This window comes from Ambystoma mexicanum, chromosome 9 (genome assembly GCF_040938575.1).
Source record: "Ambystoma mexicanum isolate Mex_15411 chromosome 9, UKY_AmexF1_1, whole genome shotgun sequence".
NCBI lineage: Eukaryota > Metazoa > Chordata > Amphibia > Caudata > Ambystomatidae > Ambystoma > Ambystoma mexicanum.
The window spans coordinates 73,783,495-73,798,589 of record NC_090931.1 but is presented as its reverse complement, the minus strand read 5'-3'; the positions used below and the strand labels follow the sequence as shown (position 1 = coordinate 73,798,589).

Here is a 15,095-nt window from a genome sequence, read left to right as displayed (position 1 = left end):
TGCACCGGTGCTATCCTTCATTATGAGCTCTCTTACACATAGTTAATTCAGAGGCACCCTCTAAAATGTTCATCATCATGATCCCGCTGAGGAAGGGTGTGAGCCCCATCTTTGACACCCTCCTCTGAAGGTCTGGAAATGGCCCATGAGAAAAGACCTGCATTAAATGAAGGCCTCTTCCTTCTCAGAACACTGGCACAGCATCTTTCATGAATAAACTTGACCTGTAATGTACCTGCAACTCCAAATATTGAAATGGCTGTAACACACCTCAGGGCACTCTGGCTCAAATCGCAATTCAAACAGAACCTAGTAAATAGAAAAAGGCTGCAAAAGCATGGGGATAGGTTGGGAAGTCTGCAAGGACTTATAACCTGTTGTGTTCCATAACAACCGAAAACATGTACTTCCTTTTTCAAGACATCTTTGTTGATCAAATGAACAAGTTTAACATGAAAAGTCTTTATCTGCATCAGACAGGTAAATGATATTCCTTATAGCCAGGAGACAAGTGGGATCTAACTTTTTAATCCAGAGAATTCCATTGTCCACAAAAGACAATAACACACTCATTAAAATGCCTTGAATGTGAAGGCCTGTGAATAAATACAGCATATTCACAAGCAGTGTTTCTTTGAACACTGCACCTCATTAACCCCTTCTGGTGGCATTACATGCTTAAATTAGATCCAGAAAGGGAGCACAAATGTGTACAACCCAGGCGGGGCAAGCTTCCACCACAGGAACAGAAGAGACTGTAGAACTACAAGTGTTATGTTCACACTGAGATAAAGAAGAACATAAGTAAGTTCCCAGTTGGGGAACTCCCGTCTCCTGCACACTATCAATGGCTAGAGTAGCCCAGTAATTTTAGAATAGTAGAAGTAGGTATTTAGTAAAGGTAAATATTACAATTAAAGTCACTGTCTTCTTTAAGGGTCTATCGGTCAGATATGACCCTGAGTAGACCATTCACAAAGTCTTTTTGTTCTTTTTCAAAGATGATTTATTCCAAATATAAGTGCCCAACACGTTTCGAGATACAATCTCTTCATCAGGGGCTGTGCGCTGAATACATTTTCATTTTCATTTTTCATATATCTACAAATATTCAACAAAAAAGTACAAATAAGTAAATATAAATTATCCCAAAGAAAGGTTGTAGCTTATCGTGTTAATATTCTAACCAAGTTCAAATTGTGCAGTCAGAGAAACAGATGCAATCATCTTCCATAAAACCCAATCAGGTTTCTTGTTGGTAAGAACAATTAGAGAGACATGACACATATAGATATTTTTACCATTATTAAGCCATCATTTTCAATTTCAAATATGGATCATCCTTGTGAGAACAGTAAAGGAATTATTGACAAAAATCAGCCTAAAACACATGTCAATCGAGATAAACAAACATTGTTATAAAAACACGTACCATATGTTGATGAGGAAGTATTCCTAAGAAGTAAATAGCAAATGAGCCGTCTGCCAATTGAAATGGCTTGCAAGTAGTCTACCTAAGGAGTGTGAAAGAAAAGAAAGGAAAAGGTACCTCAGATTGAACCAATGTATTGGTATAATAAATGACAAGGAGCAAGAGGTTAGCATACTTACTAGAGTATGGTATAAGGCCCGGTTCCCAGCTAAGTGTGGAAAAAACAGTCGTGAGTGTCTTGCTAAAGCATGTAGGCAGAAAGTCAGTTTTCCTCTGTACAAAAAACAGGGTAAAAGTAAACCAATGTCAATTCTCAGGGCTAAGGGTATGTCTAAATGAAGTGAAAAATAGAGCCTGTGGGTACTTACAATGGCTTGCTATACGAGTAGTTTGATTCCAGCCGCGTAAAGAGCTAGACAACATGGCGGTATAAATATACGTCATGTACGTGATGTCATCACGTGGTTTACGCGTGTGACGTCACGAATGTCAACAAACCGCGTAAGGCGGCTGCGTAGGTGACACTGTGGCTTAAAATGTAGAGGCTGTTTCGTGACGTCACACGCATAAACCACGTGATGACGTCACGTACATGACGTATATTTATACCGCCATGTTGTCTAGCTCTTTACACGGCTGGACTCGAACTACTCGTATAGCAAGCCATTGTAAGTACCCACAGGCTCTATTTTTCGCTTCATTTAGACATACCCTTAGCCCTGAGAATTGACATTGGTTTACTTTTACCCTGTTTTTTGTACAGAGGAAAACTGACTTTCTGCCTACATGCTTTAGCAAGACACTCACGGACGTTTTTTCCACACTTAGTTTGGGATCCGGGCCTTATACCATACTCTAGTAAGTATGCTAACCTCTTGCTCCTTGTCATTTATTATACCAATACATTGGTTCAATCTGAGGTACCTTTTCCTTTCTTTTCTTTCACACTCCTTAGGTAGACTACTTGCAAGCCATTTCAATTGGCAGACGGCTCATTTGCTATTTACTTCTTAGGAATACTTCCTTATCAACATATGGTAGGTTTTTTTATAACAATGTCTGCCCGTTTGTTCATCTCGATTGACATGGGTTTTAGGCAGATTTTTGCCAATAATTCCTTTACTGTTCTCACAAGGATGAACCATATTTGAAATTGAAAATGATGACTTAATAATGGTAAAAATATCTATATGTGTCATGTCTCTCTAATTGTTCTTACCAACAAGAAACCTGATTGGGTTTTATGGAAGATGATTGCATCTGTTTCTCTGACTGCACAATTTGAACTTGGTTAGAATAGTAACACGATAAGCTACAACCTTTCTTTGGGATAATTTACATTTACTAATTTGTATTTTTTTGTTGAATATTTGTAGATATATGAAAAATGAAAATGAAAATGTATTCAGCGCACAGCCCCTGATGAAGCAATTGTATCTCAAAACGCGTTGGGCACTTATATTTGGAATAAATCATCTTTGAAAAAGAAGAAAATGACTTTGTGAATGGTGTACTCAGGGTCATATCTGACCGATAGACCCTTAAAGAAGACAGTGACTTTAATTGTAATATTTACCTTTACTAAATACCTACTTCTACTATTCTAAAATTACTGGGCTACTCTAGCCATTGATAGTGTGCAGGGGACGGGAGTTCCCCAACTGGGAACTTACTTGTGTTCTATTGTATTGGCAACCCATATGCCAGGGCTGTTTCTTTTCTCCTCTGCACCTCAAACCAGTCTTACATTGATCTAAATTCATTTTTACCAAAATAACATCACACATTTCGAGTGCATGGTGTCCAAATTCAATAGGTTGCACACTGAGATAAAGTACAGCTACAGACAAGGCAAACTCCTACCAAATGGCGCCAATATGCAAATTAAGTGCAAACATTGCTTTCACACACCCCTTGCTTCTCTTCTCTATACCACTGAGCGCATGCCTGGCAAAATGAACAACTAAGCATTTCTATTGCATACCATTGCCCACCCCCCCAACATTACATACCAACTATAAACATATATTGTAATAAAATAGAAACATGAAGAGCAATCTAGAACAATTTCAAAAGATGCAATAAATTAACAAGACTAAATAAACCTGCCTTCAATATGCAGTACATCTTGGTGTGGTGCAGTGTGAGTAAAAAAAAAAACTGTGTATCCTGACCAGAAAAACAAGATTAATTTCAAAAACATGCGCCAGTGCTCACCACAATCACTAATCAGTGCAAAAACACAATCTTTAATCAGTGTAAAACACGCCAAATGAATTGCAATGCCATGATCGAAGTGCCAACACACAGGAAGAAATCACCGAGAGATAGTCACCAATCAATGCCCACCAAATCATACATACTTTGGGCGTTGATTGGCCGTTCAATGCTGCCTGGAGAACACGCTGTAATAAATAGACGTAGCTGATAACAAATATCACAGAAACTACATTGGCTTCCAAAAGCAGAGGCAGCAAAATGCAAAAAAAGAAATCAAAAGTCATTGTTTTACGAAACATGCCTGATGAGTCTATTTTAGAAGTTGACATTGTTAAATATTAACCTACAGCATTGCTTTCCATTATTGTGTCACATATCAGCATACACGGTCATGACATTTGCATACATGTAGATTTTGCAAAACTTCAATTTATACACCCAATTTTTGAAAACTTTAGTTTCAGTGTTGCGATTATATCTGAAATTGAGCAATTAATTAAGATGATAAAACCATAATCAAACAAAAAAGGCCTGGATTGAAATTCCTGATAAGAATTGATCCGGAGCGGCTCGAGTGCTACGTTCAATCTCTGCCGTGCTCACTGGCCCTCGCTGTCTCATTTCCAGAGATCTAGGCAGGCAACACCTGTTGAATATTACTGAAGAGGATTGAGAATACTGAATCATTATCAAAATGCTAGAATCCTGTTTTTCCTTTATTGGAATATTACTTTAAAATCTACTTTATGTATTTTTCGGTCCATGTGTTGCATCCGGCACGCGTCAGTAAAATTGGCTGAATGCTGCATCCCGATTTCATATTCCCTTGATGTTACCAACGCTGTAATTCCCCAAAACACTCAGGGCTGTTGGGTTGTTTTTTTTTTTAATTTCCACTCAGCCATTGTGAGGATCCTATAGAGAGAAGACTCTTGATTAATATAAATGGATAGAGTTTTAATTCCAGATTCCCAGATTTAATACAATACAGAGAATGATGATATTGTGTTCTCAGGTTTGCATCCAGGTCTCAGCATCTAGGTAAGAAAGAAGTGAAGACTTCAAAAGCGTGGCCATTTTGATTTGAATGGGCATGTCCAGGGATTTAAATCAAGTGATTGGCTTGAAGACACAGAACCTAAATTAGAAAAGATTGATTGATGTAGAAAACTCGGCTCTCCAAGACAGACCGCCAAGTGGCCTGCAAAGACAGAGTTCTTTCCAAGAGGTGCATAGGTCAACTATCAGACTTATGGTCAATGTTGAAAAACATCTTCTCTCATGCATGAAAGAAAGAATTGAAGAAATATTCTATTAGGCAGAACCTAAAACATACTAAGAAATTACCAATATGTTGATATTACTGATAGTATACCAAGCCTGTGCAAATTAACCAAGTTACAGATCTTGGACGGTGATCACAAGGACAACCTGGAATCCCAAGGTATACCTTGGGCCTGATTGAATAAAGGGGCATAAGAAGGCTTAGATCCTCTAAGAAATACTTATCTGCCAACGGATCTGTCTGAATATAATGAACACCACTCTGTGGTCACTAGGACCCTTTTTCAAAATAAAGTATGTCATCTAAGTGCTTTGAAGATAATCATGCACTTGGAATGGAACATGCCTGGAGTTGAAACATGATGAAGGCCTGCTAAATGCTTCAACTAATTAAAGGATAATGCAACACACGTGATTATTGTATCCTGAAACACAATGTTAACTCAAGTCAGAGAGGTGCTGGTTATTTTTCTTGCCCGGAAGCAGCATTATTTAGATTATACAAATCATTTCGTTTTGCTTTTCAAAAATAGCTGTATTTCGAATGCATCGAAATCATCCTTTGAAAGAAATGCATAGTAGTGGCAGGTTTATAAGTCTGCTGCACTGAATTTATCAAAGGTGCCGAGGGAACCCAGTTGTTTAGCTTACACAAAGAGGCAATGCTGTGATGTGTATACATGTTATACCAAAACTGGACTACACTTTTGTGGGCCGATTTTCATAGAAAAGTCTGAATCCTTTCTGGATGCTGAGAATGTAGAGCTTCATCTGGTGTCTTCAATTTCTGGTATTCATGATAGGTTTTCAAAGTCCATGTTTCTCTGGATATATGAAAACAGGGACTGTGGACGACTTTCACTAAGGAAATGTAAACTTCTAGTGCAGAATCCATTTCCCAAAAATGTCTTCAGATGTTGGTTTTCAATTTACAGTAAATGGGGTTAAATCAAACGTGGGAATATATTTCATAAACGGATTCTTAAATCAAAAGAGTATTCTAAAGGGCTTCACTCAATCAAGGAGCAATAACGTGGATATGGATCACATTCAAGACAAGTGTTTACTTGCACATGACTTTTTGTATCAAAACTTAATTGGGAAAATGGATGCATTCCAGTGATTTGCCTCTGTGTGATTGACGGCTCGGAATTTCAGATGTACGTTTAGCTGGGGGCATCCTGTGCACGGGAGGGGAGGAATGTATGCGAGGCACTTCACGGCCGTAGCACCGACACATATGTGTTTTCCACGTCATTGACTAAATATTGTCTTTCGTTGCAGGAAGTAATGACCTAAGAATGAGTGTCTCCAGAGGATTGGTTCAAAGACAGATTTGGAAAACAACAGAGACGAAAGACCAAAGGTCTAGTTGTTGAGGGGAACCCACAAATTTGAATGTTAAAACTGGAGCTCCTGTATAGAGCGGCATTTAGGTCTACAGAGAAACCTGGAAAGGGACTATGTGAGTGATTCCAATGCAAGCGTTCCCTCGTGCGGATTCTAAATGCTGCTCAAATCCGGGACTGCGTCACTGGCGACAGATGATAATCCCTGAGACTAGACATTGTTACGGGTAAGTATGGGGTTCCCATATGGGTATCCTGAAAACATTGGCTGGGTTTCTTTCTCTGGGACAGCATTTACAGACTCCACCCCCCCCCCATGTACATCAATGTCAAGTTCTACGGCCTTAAGACAGTTTTACTGAAACCACAGAGAAACAAGGGGGCTGGCACTGAAAAGGGTCTGAACTAAACATTGCTTGCGGCTTACTGACATAATGGCGGAATGTATCTTCGAGACACACCTCTCTTTATCATTCCTCTTGGCGAATGCCAGATCTGCAAACTCTTCCTCACACTTCCTCAATCCACTCTGAGAGAGGCACCGAGTCTGAAACTTGCATTGGGGGATTTGCTGCATATCTAAGATTCTTGGGCTGAGTTTTAAAAGAGGAGAGTAACACACTGCGCTTGGTAATAAACAGGGCAATATTGGACACAGGTGGTACGGGAGCAGATTGTGTAGATGGTAAACAGCCCTCAGCAACCTTGGTGCAGAAAGGGGTGCAATGAATGAACCTTTAGCGTACAGCCAATTGATCATGGAGATTTAGGGTGCTCCATGGGGGAAGGACGTTTTAGGCAAGATGTGTAAGTACTGGAATGATCACCATTGCCCTGAAGACACAATCCTGTTGGATGCAAAGTGATTTAAGGACAATGCAGTGTCATGGGACCAGGAGATTCCTCTTCGACTTTGAACCTAGTCCGAGACACGTACATGCGCTTGAGCACTTGGTGGTAAGTTCTCAGTGTAGAGCTGCGGGGGCCAGTGCGACAGCGAAGCATCACAGTAGAGTATGTGGCATGTGCTCTTCACCTGCACAGAAATTAGCAGTGAGTGAACAATTCCACTAACCCCCTATTGTGTCCTCAGCACCCCGAGGCCCATCTCCCCACACCCTGGGGGCAGAAGGTTCCAAACTCTGAAACTGCATCCTTCCAGCCTCTGTTTACCTCCCCCCTCACTCCGTTTGCCCTGACGGGGGAAACAGCGGAGTGCTTTAAAATCCCCTCTTCCAGGCAGAAGAGCAACGAGGCGGGATGACGGCGTCACTTTGCCGCTCACTCGGGGCAAACTCAGGCACTCACAGACAGCGGGGAAATGGTGTTGTGGCATTCGGCTGTCTTGGCAGCCCTGACAGCACATGGGGCGGTAGTAGAAGGGGGTGAGCACATCTTAAAACCGCTCTTCCCTACAGAAAAGTGGGACGGATCGGGGAAGGCCGGCTCTTGCGGGGCTGGCAAAGGTGGGGCTTCGAGGCTTGTCGATTTCTGCTGGCTACTTTCACAATCAAAGTCACATGGATGTGTTGCCTTCTGCGGCACCTGCTTGCCTATGTTTACTCTTAACACAAGCCTTACACGAGTCTGTGATTGGTGAGAAACTTTAAGAAATGTTTTTTTTCTCTGACTGGTGACCTCATGTCTAAAGTGACACTGCCTTCCACATTCTTTTGATATTTCATTTTGATTCTTTAAAGTTAAAAATCCATGGTTTCCACAAAGGGGGTACACACACCAAGTTCTAAACCGTATACCTCAAAAATACAGCGGGGTGAGTTTATATACAGAATTTGGGATATCATGCAGACAGCTGTTGCAGTGGGCGATTCCTTTCATTGTTTTACTGACAATAGCACTTTGCTTTTTCAGAATGAGTCGCCATCTCCAGGGCACGGTTCCAGGGAAAAGCCATCGGGCGTGATTTCAGGAGCTGAGTATAGCCAGCACTGCACAGCTCCAAGGCGGCTGGTAACCAGTGCCCCATGGCTGATGGGTTTGGGGGGCCCAGAGTACCGCTCTGGGCAGAACCCCCCTCTCCGCATGCTTTCATGTTCCCGACGGCCGCCAGCAACATGACACAGGAGACAGGCTGGGAGGAAGTGTTGAACAGCAATATCAGTTTGGGACCCTGCACTGGGACCCAAACAAACCAGTACTTTGCTCACACCGAGTCTCTCTCTTCTTTTTCCCAAAACCCTCCCACCCTAGAAAAGGGAGAGAAGAAGGGGTGGGGAGACAGGACACGGTACAGTGGCCACACTGTCATGGGACAAGGGAAGTGGCACGGGCCAGCAGGGAGCAACCTCAGGACCTGGTGCCCAAACGTACATCATATTATGGTTTATATAATGAGGTGCAATACGCACCCACTGCCTTTTTATTGCCAAACACCCACCCAATGTCTCATGTGTTACATGGGGGGCGGAGGGGGGGGTTGTTTATTCCAGGCTGTGGTTGTTCCAGTCTGCATCTGGCTCCACTGGTTACAGGGACGACGACAAGCAAACATCGCTGCGAAATAACTAACGGTGCGTTTGTGGCCCCACTTTTGCTGTTAACCCCAGAGACAGCTTCACTGAAGTGAATGTAATGGGTGGAGAGTTCCTAAAGGGTGACAAATACGAAGCGGGAGAGAGAGGGGGGAGGGGGAGAGAGAGCGTATGAGAGAGTGGGGGAATGAACGGGGAGAGAGACTTAGATCAGAAGGAGAGAGAGGGGGAAGCGAGGCATATATTATGAGAGAGAGAGAAAGAGAGAGAACTCGAGCAAGTATACGAGAAAGAGAGACGAAAGAAAGCCTGAGTGATTATGAGAAAGAGAGAGTGGGAAGGCAGAGAGAGAGAGAGAGAGACAGTGGCATGCAGTAAGAAAGAAAGAAAGAAAGAAAGAAAGAAAGAAAGAAAGAAAGAAAGAAAGAAAGAAAGAAAGAAAGAAAGAAAGAAAGAAAGAAAGAAAGAAAGAAAGAGAGAAAGAAAGAGAGAGAGAGAGAGATACATTATGATAGAGAGCGACAGAGAAAGAGAAAGAGAGATTGAGAAAGAAAGAAAGAAAGAAAGAAAGAAAGAAAGAAAGAAAGAAAGAAAGAAAGAAAGAAAGAAAGAAAGAAAGAAAGAAAGAAAGAGAGTCCGAATAAGAGAGAGAGCGAGAAAGAGCAGAAGTCAGAGAGTAAGTGGCATGCATTATGAAAGAGGGAGGCAGATACAAAGAGGGGGAGAAGGCAAGAGAGAGAGAGAGAGATTATGACAGATTAAAGAGGGAGGCCGAGAGAGATAGCAAGGGCCCTGACCTGAGACAGAGACAGGCACATGGAATGACAGAGAGTGAGGGAGGGAAAGAAAGGGGGGAGAGAACACGTGTGTCGAGGAGAGGAGGATGAGTGGATGCAGTGAACGGATGGGAGATGCAAGGGTAAGGGATATACATGGGGGGGCTATTAAGGAGTGTAACTTGGAAAAGGGGCAGTCGGATGGGGATTGGGAAGCCAGGATAGTCAGAGAGTAGGATAGATGGACAGGCTATATTTAGCACTCACGGCCTCAGTTGTGCTCATCCCTCAGAAACTGGAGGCGCGTGCGGCTCTGTGTGTAGAAACCCAATACCGTGTGAGGGGAAGAGGGGGGGGGGGAGAGAGAGAGAGAGAGAGCTCCAGCGATAAAGGCTGGATCGAAGGATAAGGGGGTGAAGAGCAGCTTTAAGAGGCCGATGGCGAGATAGCGCCGTGGAGGGAAGTCTGCATGTATAGCACAACACACGGCAGTAAGGACCAGGAATCGATAAGGCGGGGGGGGGCAGATGCGGGATGGGGAAGGGTGCAAGGACAGGCGGGCTTCAGGCGATATACGGAGCGGGTGAGATGAGGCAACACTGGGCCTGCGGGGTACATGCTGGTTGCCCGCGTGGCGGGAAGCGTGGCTGGGCCGACTCATCTGAGTGGGACATGCGGCGGGAGATGCTGTGGCGGCGGGAGATGCTGTGGCGGCGAGAGATGCTGTGGCGGCGGGAGATGCTGTGACGGCGAGAGATGCTGTGACGGCGGGAGATGCTGTGATGGGGGAAGCGCGGCACACAGGGATGGATGGATGGCGGCGCGCTCATGTTAAGAGGCCTCTTCCCGTCCCCCCACTCTGCATTCCGCAGCGGCAATAAACCCGGGCATCCCTTGGAGCGGTCTGCGAGACTTTCTACATTTATAAGGAGCGCTGCCGCTCGCCGGCCATTTAACCTTCAAAGCTCCAGCGCGCGTTTAAATATACATGGGGCCCGGTAAAAGCAAGAGGCCGGGCAGCCAAGGGCAGGACGGTGCCTCCGACGGGGGGCTGGGCTGCTAGCAGTATCTGGGGCGGTGCAACAGGGTCCTGTGGCCCCAGCACCGAGACAAGCAGGTGCCCAGCACAAGCCTACCTATGACCCCAGACACCCCTCCACCACCGAGACCAGCAGGTGCCTAGTGCAAGTCTCCCTATGACCCCAGACACCCCCCCACCACTGAGACCAGCAGGTGCCCAGTGCAAGCCTACCTATGACCCCAGACACCCCCCCCACCACTGAGACCAGCAGGTGCCCAGCGCAAGTCTCCCTATGGCCCCAGACACCCCCCACCACCGAGACCAGCAGGTGTCCAGCGCAAGCCTACCTATGACCCCAGACACCCCTCCACCACCGAGACCAGCAGGGGCCCAGCGCAATCCTACCTATGACCCCAGAAACCCCTCCACCACAAAGACCAGCAGGGGCCCAGCGCAATCCTACCTATGACCCCAGAAACCCCTCCACCACAGAGACCAGCAGGTGCCCTGCGCAAGCCTACCTATGACCCCAGACACCCCTCCACCACCGAGACCAGCAGGGGCCCAGCACAAGTCTCCCTATGACCCCAGACCCCCGCCCCAGCACCGAGACAAGCAGGTGCCCAGCACAAGTCTACCTATGACCCCAGACACCCCTCGGCCACCGAGGTCAGCAGGGGCCCAGTACAAGTCTCCCTATGACCCCAGACACCCCTCCACCTCTGAGACCAGCGGGTGCCCAGTGCAAGTCTCCCTATGACCCCAGACACCCCCCTCTACCACTATAACAATCAGGTGCCCAGCACAAGTCTCCCTATGACCCCAGACACCCCCCTCTACCACTATAACAAGCAGGTGCCCAGCACAAGTCTCCCTATGACCCCAGACACCCCCCTCTACCACTATAACAATCAGGTGCCCAGCACAAGTCTCCCTATGACCCCAGACACCCCCCTCTACCACTATAACAAGCAGGTGCCCAGCACAAGTCTCCCTATGACCCCAGACACCCCCCTCTACCACTATAACAAGCAGGTGCCCAGCACAAGTCTCCCTATGACCCCAGACACCCCCCTCTACCACTATAACAAGCAGGTGCCCAGCACAAGTCTCCCTATGACCCCAGACACCCCCCTCTACCACTATAACAAGCAGGTGCCCAGCACAAGTCTCCATGTGACCCCAGACACCCCTCCACCACCAAGACAATCAGGTGCCCAGCACAAGTCTCCCTATGACCCCAGACACCCCTTCCACCACCGAGACCAGCGGGCGCCCATCACAAGTCTCCCTATGACCCCAGACACCCTTCCACCACCGAGACAAGCATGTGCCATCACAAGTCTCCCTATGACCCCAGACACCCCTCCACCACCGAGACAAGCAGGTGTCCAGCGCAAGTCTCCCTATGACCCCAGTGAGACACCCCTCCACCACCGGCACCAGGAGGCACCTACCAAAAGTCTAACCGGTCGCCCGGAACAAAGGGCACTGGGTGTGAGGTACGGGAGGCGGACACTGCACCCACAACACGATGCCAACCCAGGGGGTTTCGCAGCCTGGTTTCTCAACGCCTGTCCAGTGTTCTGCGCCCAGTGCAGCCATTCAGACGTTGATGCGCCCGGGCACAGTGGCACTGGACCGCAGCACGAAGATGGACGTGGACTATGTTGCTCTGAAGGGCGGGAAAGTAAGAGCCGGGAAGCACGGTTGACCCCAGTGACCTTCAAACAGGGCTGGGAGGGCAAGACTTAGTCCACCCGAACCACATCTTTCTTCAAATGGTGGCCAAGTAAAGGCAAAACACTGGAACGCACCTGTCATATGGGGAGAGAGGGAAACTGTGCAGCGCCCTACCGCCTAGTGCGCCGGCTCTAGGCACTTCCAAACTAAACAGAGTGGTCCCGTTATAACCGGGTTCCTGGTATTGGGTTTGAACCTATTTTAAGCGCGCCAGTTGTGACAGATCTGAGAGTTAAGACCCAGGAACATATTAAGTTTCTGCCCCTGGAGAGACACATGGACACCGTGAGTTTGAATCCACTTTTGACTCAAGCATGAGTCAAACCGCGCACTCGCAGCAAAGCCACCAAGGGGAAGGCGACTTTTCGTGCATGCTTAAACAGGGGTATATCTCTGGCTCCCGCGGGCTCATCCTCCTTCCCGATATGTTGCAACCCGCAGTACTACCTTCTGGGCGAGCATACTTCCATATATGCCCCTGAAATCATGTGGCATTCCTGAATGATTCTGCTTTAGGAACACGGATTGCGACCATTGTGTGCACTGGACAGGCCACTGATGACCCCCCCCCCCGTCTCCCCGCAAGAGGATGGCACATCAGACTCATCTGTGCCTAGCGCCAAGAAGAAACGTGCTCCGCTATGGAAGCTCTAAAATCAAATCAACGTGCGATCAAGTGAACATCCCGCGTGCGCGAGAACACTCCGACAAGTCGAGGTCCAGGAGCACCTTTACTCCCACAGAGACACTTACGAATCTACTTCTAATTACGGGGTTTGGCTTTTTTATGTGTCTCCATTTTGACAGCGAAGGCAACTGAAACAAAGCAAGTCAAACAATGCCCTGCCCAGGATCACACAGTGCTGGGACCCGAGGCGAAGGCCGGGATTAGGACCAGATCGTTTTTATCCACAGTCAACAATGTATCCCAAAACACCAGCCGATCCAGTTTGGACCCCGGATACGTCTACTGTAACAATAACGAAACTAGGTAATGTTTCCAATAAAAAGCACCAATATTCATAATAGATAGATACAATGCATTTGTAGCCATCATGAGTATGGTAGTGTTGCAGATTCCAAACCGAATTGTGAAGGCACACACTTGGAGTCCTGCCACGACCCCCGATGTGTTTCGCGAGAGCCCCACTACAGAGAGCCCCCTCTTCCTCCCACCACACGAGATGAAGACGCCAGACACCTGTAGGGGTCCAGACTACGATTTCTCTCTGCCATGTCGCCGTGCTTCAGATCCCGGCGCCTCCATAATTAAAAGCACCCCCTTCCCGGTGTATGAAATGGACACATGTCAATGATCGATGCCACGCGCGGCCGGTCCCCTCCCCCCACCCACCCGGACCTCGGCCCGCGTGCCTGAGATGCAAATGGCAAACTTCCGAGAGGGAAGCCTCCACAATACAACCGCCTCTGGGAGAATTCATCCCAGACAGCCCTGGCAGGAACTCTCTGCTGGTGACCTGCCTACGACCCAGCGCCAAGGCGAGGGGGCTGAGCGGGGGTTCGTACTCCGGCTCGCAGTGAAAGCCCCCCATTGTATGAACGGCACATGCACAGTACATCACGCCTGCATCCCACCACACGCCCCGCACAGAGCAGGCTGTGGGAACAGGGCGAGGGGAGCGATGTAAAAACAGATTTCAGCGACCTCCACCGTGGTCTTTTGCTATGAGGGGAAAGCTGGGGGCTTTGGGGTGAAGTTCTGAACAGTATTTACCCAGGAGCTAATTAGCAAATCCGAAAGAAGGCTTTGACACATATAGACCTCATTTACAAGCTAAGAATTCCAGAGAGGAACTCACACACCAGACTCTTCTGTGTCCCCGCGCCTGGAGTCCGCGAACCAAAGGAAGCACGCATGAGTACTTCAAGCAGAGTGCACATGGCGGGGCTTCGCCCCCTCACTCCGCCAGAGTTCCCGAGGCACCCTTCGCTATTCTCCGGCAGACCCGTCTCCATCTCCCGGCCGGTACTTTGCAAGAAAGTCCTTACCTTGACTGAGCAGGAAGGCGAGCAGAAGCAGCAGGTCCGCTGCCTGGAGTGCGTTCATCCCTCCAAGGCTAGCTGGCGAGAAGGGCGAGCCGCTAAACCTGTCCAGTGGGCTCCCTCCCGTGCGTTCTCCCTGTCCGGTCTGCTCGCTTCAGCCTCCCCTGGACGCCTGTCGCTTCCTCGGCAGTGGTACCCACGCTCCGCGAACCTCCATCCCTGTCAGCCTCTCACGGCGGCAGCACCATCGCAGCCACAGCAGCTGGGCTGGGATGCAGAGCTCCGCCCCCCGAGCAGCGAGTGGCTGCCAGGGACGAGGGCGCGTGCCCACATAGGCTGGGGGCACTTGCTAGGCATCGGAGCATCTCTCAGCCCTGGCAGCGTCTCTACAGCTTGCCTCCCGAACTGGCGCCTTTCAAAGAGCCCAGTTTCTCTACAGAATCGAGGCTGATTAATATAATTTCCTATAATTTCTCTTTTTCCCACTGACTCTGTGAATGTGCCTTTGAAATGCCGGGGTTTTGCAGGAAAAGCTTCAGCTGTCCTGACATGGGCACGGAATGAGATCTTTACAGTCGCAAAAACCAAGACAACATTTAATTGCCCTCCTCTTCTTGGACATACAGGAAATATAAATGGAGGAGTGGGCAAACAGGTTGTGCAATTCTCACCATGTGATCTATACCCTGGGTATGTAATGGGCACGACACACGTCTCTTGAGATTGCATTAGCCCCCCCCTCTCTATACGGAAATACAGACTGGTTTAGGGAGC

At 47.4% G+C, this 15,095-nt stretch overlaps 1 pseudogene; it reads right to left on the bottom strand.

Annotated features, from left to right (window-relative positions):
• Positions 1-14,739, bottom strand: part of LOC138487259 (kin of IRRE-like protein 3) — a 1,139,741-nt pseudogene extending 1,125,002 nt beyond the window's left edge.
• Between the last annotated feature and the right edge of the window lie 356 nt (positions 14,740-15,095).